A 10,350-nucleotide genomic window follows, 5' to 3' on the forward strand; every position below is an offset into this window, starting at 1 on the left:
GTTAGCGTTTGTGTCTTAGGTTGTTGAGTTTTAGTAGTGAAAAGGGGGATAAGATAATTGGTAGCTGTTAGCTAGGCAAGGAAAATAAGATTGTGTTTTCTAGGGTTTGTTTTAGAAAAGGGTTTCTTTGTTTTTCTGTGTGTTTTTCTCTCGTCTTTTTTTCCATGATCTTTTTTTAAAAATATCTTACTAGTGTTTTTTTAGTCTTTTTATGATCTCCTTTAATTTATATTATCTAGTTCCTATCAAAATAAAAGAAAACTCAAAACAAAAAAAATATATATATCAATTACATCTTTACATTATTTCCTTGAATTAGAATATCTTCATAATTTTTCTAGTTTTGATTAATCAGAATGCACAACAAGAGGGAGAGCTATAATAGCATTATCCTATTTATTTATTTTTTCTCATTTGTATGATCTTTTTTTATAACATTTAATCCTCTATTATTTTGTTCCTTTTTTTTCCATGTTCATCATTTCACACCCTGTACTTTTTTTTCTTTTCTTTTTTTATTATAAGAACTTATATGAAATAAATAAAGTATAAAAAATCATGAAATGACTGTAAATCGACTATATTGCATCAAAAAACATTTTTTTGAAAATATTTTTGAAAATACATTAAAAAAATAGAGGGTAAGAAATGAGTTTTTATCAATTAGGGTTGTGAGTTTGATGGATTAACATGAGTTGACTTGGTTTGATTTAGAATGTTATTGTCTCAATTTTGTTTTTAAAAATTAAAACGATGCTATATTGATTTTTTTAATAAATCAAATTAAATTTTGACCGGGTTAGTCGGGTCGAGTTTGGATCCATCATGTTGATCATGTCACATCATATCATTTCCAACCCTATTTAATTTAAAACATGGACCAAGAAAGGGGCCGAGACAGGGTTCTCTGAGTTGAATTGATGTGTTGGACATGGTTTGATAACACAACCACAATGTTCCCCACATCAACACACGAGTTATGTATTATTCTTATATTTTTTTAATACATTCGGGTCAAAATCATCAAATGATATTTTTCTTCTAATTTAAGCTTGTTTTTATGATTATAATAAGGTGTTGTTTGAAAAATAATAAGTCTAGTTAAAAAATGTTGGAAAAGAAGGAAGCCTTCTTTAAAAGTTTATTTTATATTTTTTTTATAACTGTTGTTTTATTTTTATTTGATAAATAACATATAACAAAGAAGTTATATTTTTTTTTGTTAAAAAATCCAAATAAAAAAAAGATTATACTAGCAAATTATTTTGTTTCAATTAAATCAAAATTATTACTTTTTTTAAAAATAATATTAATGTATAATTAAATAAAAAGATTGAATGACTGCCTGCATTATAAAATTGATATTAGCTGTTAATCTTTGAATTTAATATTTGGTTATTGTTAATAGATCTTTTTAATATTTATTAGTGCATATAATTAGCGATTTATTTTTATTGAATATATTTATCAAATTTTAAATTCACAATTAGGATTTTTTTGTGTTAAAAAAATGTTAATCTCTTTTTTTTTCCTCATTAAATTTTTTTTTGATCATAACGGAGCATGGTAAGTTAGGTTAGTTTTTACTGATGCAATTATATTGGAACAAATAAATAAAAAACAAATCCAGCTAATCATTTTGTGGATACATAACCTTTTCATATATATGTTTTCCATAAAAGTATACCAAGATTACAAAACTTGATGTGCATATTAATGTGAAATGTTTTTGAAAAAATATGCATATTAATTTCATGTATTATTATTTAAAAGAATTGCAAATATTACCATAAAAGTCTCTAATCTTATTTTAAAAAATATGATATAATTGGATAATCTTTTAAATAGTATTATAATTGTTTATAAAAATAAAAATTTATTTTAAGATATAAAATACAATTAAACAAAATCAAGTTTCCACTATGAATTCAAGAATGACCAGGAATGCCTAATGGTTTTGGAATTGTGCCATCAATCATTGCTTTGATTGTTTCTTTTCATAAGCGTGTTTAGGCTTGTAAGCCTAGCCGCATGCTTGGGTTTTAAAGATAATAGTCAAACATGTTTGGGTTTTTAAGTCTACGCTTTAAAAATAACAATTAAACATGTATGGACTTTCAAACCTGGGCTCTTGCACCAAAATTTGTAAGAAAAGGCTAGGCTTGATAAATATATATAAAAGACATTGAATGATGCTTTGTCCACCTGTAACACGACATGTCACCCATTGTAATAGTTTTCTACCACCTTTGGTAGCTGAAAAATTAGGATTGGAGTTTCTGAACTTTCAAAACTTAAATTTCAACCTATTTTTACTTAAAAATACAAAAACAATATAATCTATAAATCTCTAAATCCCTATTATCAAGCATAAAACACATTTTAATTAGCTTAAAACTCAAAATCAAATCAAACAAAATAAAATTCTCAAGTTCTGATCTAGTTTTTACATCATCATTAAATAATGAAACCATATCCATTGAACTCTCATCTTAAAGACACTTAAATTAGAGTTGATGGTCAGAATCTAACCAAGGGAAAGCTTTCTCTTTTATTTTTCTTTTCGACAACTCTATCTCTCAACTATTAGAGACCAAAAATATAAAAGAAATAGATCTTATGAATTAAATGTAAACTTTGGTAAAACAATGATCAAATTGTAGAAAAACACGCCTCTTGAATAGTAAAAATGAAAAAATGATCTTTTTTTTACATTTTAGTCCATGTTCTTTTTTTACTTGAACCCTATAATATTTTGTAATAGTAAACTATAATGTAATTTAGAAATAATCTTTGACACGACATGTAAAGTGAAACAAACTTAGAACATAAAATCATGTCAGCATTATAAAGTTGAAAAACAAAGAAAAAAAGTTGAATAACTAGAGCATAAAAAAAATTCAAGGATCAAAAAGAAAAAAAAAAGTTATGAATAATGGTGTGAGCAATGAAATAAGTGTAAGTGAAAAATAGTCAATCACCTAATTATTTTAGTTAAAAATATTAATATTAAACATTTCAAAAAAATAAAAAAAAAACAAGAATATAAAATATGTAACAAGAAAAGTAAATGGATGGTACTATATTTAAAGAGTTTATAAAATTATTAATTTGCATAATAAAGTTAAAGATTCTATTAATTTTACATAAGAAGTGTGTGATAGTGTGAGTACAAAATATACCTAATACAACAAAATCTACCCCTAATATATCAACCATGCCTTGTAATGTGCGATGATCTTATATATGACAATAATAAACAATTTAATAATGATATTCATAAGTACACACCAGCATTTAAATAAATTTGATAAAGTCTCGACACACTAATTATCATTTCTTTAATATAACATCTTTTCCTTTCCAATAAAAAATTTTCATTTCTTTACAAGCATAACCTCATCTTCATCCCAAAAGTCATATTCAATATTCACAAACACTTCATCTTATTGATTTCCTTTTAACAATGGAGATGACATAATATTGACTTTCATTCAACTATGAAAGCAATAGATAATGGGCTTCCACTCAACAATGAAAACTACAAACATTGGCTTTCATCCAGGTACGAAAGCAACATAATAATGACCTCCATTCATCAATGGAAGCAATAAACATAACTTTGGCTTCCATTCAATGATGGAAGCTATAAACATTGGTTTTCCATAAACCCCTTATCAAGATACGTTTGTCACCTATACCAAGGTTTATCAAGTGTAAGAAATTGCAAGAATAATATACAAAATTAAAATGACTGAGGTGCAAAGGACCTACCTGATGTTTGACCTTTAGATGTGATACTGTACTATTGTCCCACTAGTGCAACCTCTCTTGTACCAACAAAGACAATCAATACCAATAAGTTCCACGATCAACAAAAGTGTCATTTCAATTTTCATCCATATCCAAATTTTAAGTCACTAAGTAGGACAAAACCTTAAAGTTTCACACATGCACACAATGTTTTGTATGTCATAATTTCTATAGTGCTGAATTCCAAGCAATGGTTGGCAATTAATTATTTTTTCCATTCAGCTTAGACCTCTCAAAACACTGTTCAGTCTACAACTTTTATGAAGGGTTAGCGATTAATTAATCATAACTAAAGTTGTAAAACATAGTTTTAAGTGCGATTTATTTTTTTTAGGAAAATAAGACATGAGGCTACAACATTTATGAAGGGTGTTGAACCCAGTTATACCATTTAGATATCGAAAAGTACTCATGACAGTAACATGTATGGTTATCCAGTAGATTCCAGGTTAGACCTTTCATCAGTTTTTTTACCTATATCTGGAGTTTAGTAGCTTTAAATAACACAAAAGAATTTGCATTTGAAATTTAGCATCCATACCTATAATGTTTATGAAGATAGGTTTATCAAATTTTATCATTTTCAGAGTCACATTGTAGTTAAAAACATTAAATTTGTCATGTTTTTAACTTATCATTTTAACAAACAATTAAATGTTTTAATGTATCTCTTATCATTCAAAACACCCATTTCCTTTCAATATATTTTTTAATACCATTAAACATGAATCTTACATAAATTAAACTAATCAAATCTACCCTTTATAAATAAAAACTCTCTTAATCAAACCATGATTAAATGACTACTCATAGTAAACAACATCATTCCACCATAACAACATCAAAACACACTATTATTTTTAGTAAAAGGAATTCTTACCTTCAAATCACAATAATCAAGAAGAATTTGTATAAAGAACAAGCTTTTATCCACTTCTTTTTCTTCCTTTTTTCCTTCCCTTGGTTGCCATGACCCTCTATCTCTCTCTCTCTCAAATCTACTTCTTCTCATTTTCCCTCACTTGATTTCTCTCAATTTAGTGTTTAGGAGGTTTACCTCTCACAAATTCACGAAGGCTTTCCTTTAATTTTCTTTTTTTTCCTAGGTTTTCTAAACTCTCTTAAGCTTCTCTTTTTGTTTTCTTTCCCTATTGAATGGCCAGCCATAGGCCATGTATTTATACCCAACAATTTCAAAAATTCTCATTACATCCCTCCTTAATACCTTCCAATTTTCCATGTAAATTTCTACTTGTTTCCAACATCTGTTTATACTCAAACAAATCTGAGTAAAGTCAAATTTCATTAAATTACATTGTACCATATTTCTTTCATTTTTTTTTCATCTGATTTTTATTCTTATTTGAGTCTTTTTAATTTTCCAAGTATTTTTTGGGTTTCTATTTTCTAAGAATAAATGTTACGTACTCAATATAATATTTAATTCACTATTCTTGTAGGTTTACATTGATATCCAAATATTTTCTTCGGAGGTTTACATATCATCTTCCCCACGTGGTAAATTTTCTTTTATTCATTTAATATATTAGGTTTCTTACTATGTGTGTATATTTTATCTAAGGGTTTACATCCTAATACAATAATGAATTTAGGAAATTCCATATTCTTTGAGTAGATGTTTTCATTTTTGGCAGCATAAAAAATTCATTCACTTAAGAGGATGAATGAAGCTAGCTCAAATAGTCATCATGAGTTAGACCATGATGAAGTTGAGCCAAGAAGGAGCAATATGGCAAAATTATCAAAACATTCAGTTTTAATTTTTTAACATACTTTTTAGGAAATGAAAACTCAAATCTACTTCGAGATAATGTCATATCCTAAAGCTTCCAATAAGAAAAAAGCAATTAATAGTAAAATTAAATCCATTATGCATAATCATACATGAGAACTAATGAATCTCTTACCCTGAAAGGAAGTCATTAGATCATAAATGGATTTTCAAGAGGAAGATGAAAGCTAATGAAATTATTGATAAATATAAAGTAAGACTTATTGTGAAAAGACTCAAATAATATGTAAGTGTGAAATATTTTAACATATATTCATTTTTTTTTAGAATTAATTCCATAAGAATGTTAATAGTCACCTTAGCTATTACCAAACATGGAATATAATGGATGTGAAAACAAATTTTTTAAATGGTGATCTTTTATAAAAAAAAAATGCTCAACATGGTACAACCTAAAGGATTTATTGTTAAAGGGTAAGAAATGAAAGTCTATAAGCTTGATAAGTCATTAGATGATTTAAACAAGGACCTAAATAATGGCATAAAAAAATATAACAAGATTATGTTTTCAAATGAGTTTAAATCTATAAAGTTGATAAATTTATTTGTATGAAAACATAGATAAAGGTAATGTCATTGTATGTCTTCATGCGGATGACATGCTAATTTTGGACAACAATGATTACATGAACAAGTCCACCATGAAAATATTAACTAACAAGTTTAACATGAAAGACTTGGGTGTTATAGATATCATTATATGAATAAAAAAATTCTAAGTCATCCGATAGATTGTTACTATTCAAATCTCTTAATGTTAAAAAAATTCTCGATAAGTTGTTTTATAGGTGATAATAACATGCTTAAAATACCAATAGATCATTCAAAAGCCATAAATAAGGTAATCAAATATTTGAGATGTACCTTCAACCATTAGTTACATTATTTTAGATACCTAGGGGTACTAAAAAGGTATAGTGATATGAATTGAATATCTAATACTAAGGATTCAAAATACATTAATGGATATATTTTTATACTCGATAAAACAATTGTATCTTGGAAATCCTCCAAGCAAATGTGCATCGCAAAATGCATGATGGAATAAAAGGATATCACTCTTTATAAAATTAGAGAGGAGTCGAGTGACTTTAAAATTCCTTAGAGGATATTCTATGTTGGCGAAATACAATGCCAATAATTTGTATCCATTGTGATAATCAATCAACAATTAGAATGACACAAAATATTATAATGATAAGTCTAGACATATAAGTTTTTGATATAATACTATTAAATACTTGTTCTTGAATTGGATTATTTCTATTAGCTATGTAAAGTTAAAAGAAAATACTATAGATCGTTGCTAAAAGCTTAATGAGTGAGCTTGTGTATAGTTTACTGAAGAGAATATGTTTAAATATGAAAGAGTGTCATGATGGAAACTCTACCTAGTTGATTTAAAACCTTTAAATATGAAAGAGTGTCATGGTGAAAACTCTACCTAGTTGACTGAAGATCTCAAGAACTAGGTTCAAAAAGAAATTTAAGTCATGAAATTCTCAATAGCACTTATAAATAATTATTTCATGCATATTTTTATGTTGAAAAGGGTGTTGGTTGTAACATGATAAGTATGAGTTGTGCTTTTATTATTTTCATAACTTGGTATACGTGGAGTATAACATAATACTTTTAAAGAAAGATCATTTATATGAGAGAAATGTGATCGTTTCTTTAAGAATTGTTTTTTTTTAAGTTGAATTCTTTATTATACTCATGAAATTTGAAGTTGTTTAGGGCTAAAATAAAACTAATCATGAGAACTTAAAAAAAAAACTCTAGGTAGAGGATTATGTGAGTACTATTATCTTAGTTTATGTAAAAAAAAATGAATGGTTCAAGATATTATATTCACTAATTAGCCAAATAAATCCAATAGTACTTTACTAGGGAAGATTCAAAGCGTAAAGCTACCTATTTTGATGTGAGGACCTACCAATTCACTTTCTCTCCATAATTTTTTATGTGTGTCGGTTAATTTCCATTTACACTTTATATATCAGTTAGTTAATTTTCATTAATGTGGGAGATTGTTATAAAAGTTGGTTTTTAGACATGTTTTTTAGGCACATTTAATGTTTAATTAAAAGTGAAATCCATTTATTTTTTTGTTAAAACTTTGTTGAAAAATGTTCTCCAACATGAATATGTAACATGAAATATTATAATGTCTAAAACCAATTATAAGTTAATAGAAATTGATCTCAAAGAATCCTTGATAGAGTTGACAAAACACCAAAACTTAACAATGAAACTTTGTCCTATATTGGAGAAATGAAAATTCTTCTTTTCATCCATAGACTGTGTGTGTGTGTGTGTGTGGTCTTTATCCCACATTGAAAAAATAAAATTTTTTTCTCTTCCAATGCGCGCACACACGTGTGTGTGTCATTTGTCCCACTTTTAAAAAAAAACTTTTTCAAAGTCATATATAGAGGATTTTTGTTGGTTTATGATAAATAAATAAAAATTATTCCTTTTGAATTATCTTCCTCTATTTTCATCTTCTATGGTTTTTTCCAGAAAAAGAAAGTTATTTTTCTTAAGTTCACTTAGGTTTTGTGTTAAAGTGTATCAACATTAAGAAGACGTTTGTTTTTAAGATAGATTGTGCATTGTGGTTTGACCATAATTTTATTTCATTTGATAAAGATGAAACCACATGTTTAACAATATGGGACCTATATATTTTTATGGTCTAACCACATGTTCAACCAAAAGCAACCCATATCTGCCTCTTGTCATTCTTTTGCATAACCAAGACCATTCAATTTTGATTACCAAAATACTCAATCCCTATTTTCTCGGTGAAACAACTATTCTCAGTATCCACATTTTTATCTTTTTATCGACCTCTTCTTTTCTTAAAGAAGAACTTCTGTTTACAAACATCGTTCTTCTCTCCTCTTTTTTTGTAGCCATAAACGATTGCAACTAACTCCAAATATATATAAACCAATATCCATGACCAAATCTACAAAAACCACTACCATATTTGTTTTCCTTAAGTCCTATAATCCTCTTTTTTTTTTGTACAAACAAGTGTTTTTTTTATAGAAAAATCTATATAAATTTTGATTTCAATATGTCTTCAATTTTTCATTTATGCATGTTCTTATAAATATTGAATCTAACCAGATCTTGTTCATTGTTGAAATTGTATCCCTATTTATTGTTGTAGGAACCGTTGATTTTCTCTTTATAATTCTGGTAAGCTCTCATAGCTCTAATCTTTTTCTTTCTCAGTTGCATTATTTAGGAGATTCCTAATTTTACTACTTCTGATTTTTCATTGAGTTAATAAAAAAAAAGGTTTAAAGTGTAGCTGAAATTATTTTAATTAAAAAAATATATAAATATATGAAATGATGTAGAAATTCGAGATTTGGTAAATGATGTAGAGAGGAAAAGACAAAAACTAAAAAAATTTACTCAAAAAATTTATATCAGCCAGGCTCTGGATACTAAAACATAAGAACCAAAATGAATTGAATAGAAAACGAGTACTTTAGCTAGGTTCTAGATACTATAACATAGAAACCAAACTAGATACATAGTTTAAACATTATTATTTTTAATTGATTTTCTAATTATGATGCACTCATGTCTTTTTATTCGTTATACATAGTTTAAATATTTTAATGTAGTCTTCTTATGATGTAGAGATTTCACTAACTTAAAAATAAATGATGAAGCTGCAGACATAACACTGTAAACAATCATTTGACCTATTAAGATAATTAATTGTTGTTCGTATGATGTATAATAATGATGTATTATAACTACTATTTAATAGCAAATTCATTAAATATAGCCATACCATATTGTTCTCAACCTTTTCCTACCATCAATATTTTTTCATCAATATGCTTTGCTAATGATAATGTATACTACATTACAAATACATATTGTAGTACTACTTATAAAACACAAAAATTCATTACAAGGTTCCTTTTATGTAAATGCTCAAAACATAGAGCATTGAAACTATGCAGAATTTCATAGAGAGCATTAACTATAATTTGTTAACACTACAATGTCGTTATTAATATATAGCATTATCAAAATTAATTGTGTAATTCTATGTTAGAAAATTTATTTAAAGCTTAGAACATGGAAGAGTATCAATCTCAAAAAAAGGCATGATGGACTAGAGAGGTGTTACATGTATTTTGTGACATTTGTATAAAGGTAATTGAGAAGAGAATGAGACCCAATACTCATTTTGACAAGGCTAGTTGGAAATACATTACTACTACCTTTAAAGAGCAAACTGGTCATGGATTCACTAAAGCACAACAGAAAAATAAATGGGACAAGATGAAAAAGGATTGGAGGATATGGAAAAAGTTGATTTCTAAAATAGGAGTGGGCTAAAGTTCAGAGTTGGGAACTATTTCTGCCACTAAAGAGTGTTGGAAATCTAAAATTTTGATATGATTGTATTGAATCAATGTCTAAATTTTATTACAATTTTCTAATTTTTCCTTTACAGTCCTTCATATTCATTTGATATAATGTTTTCTTTTATTTATAGAAAATATATGGAGCTAAAAAATTCAAGAATTTCGGTATTGAGCCAGCTCTTTGTGGTAAATATAATATCATATTTATAAATATTGAAGCTTCTAGTAAGTTTGCTTGGGCACCTTTTCAAGGAATGATTTTGGGTGATGTTGGGGTGGATAATAAGACTAAAAATACATCTAAAGAAGATGTTA

The sequence above is a fragment of the Populus nigra genome, chromosome 2 (assembly GCF_951802175.1).
Source record: "Populus nigra chromosome 2, ddPopNigr1.1, whole genome shotgun sequence".
NCBI classification, from domain to species: domain Eukaryota; kingdom Viridiplantae; phylum Streptophyta; class Magnoliopsida; order Malpighiales; family Salicaceae; genus Populus; species Populus nigra.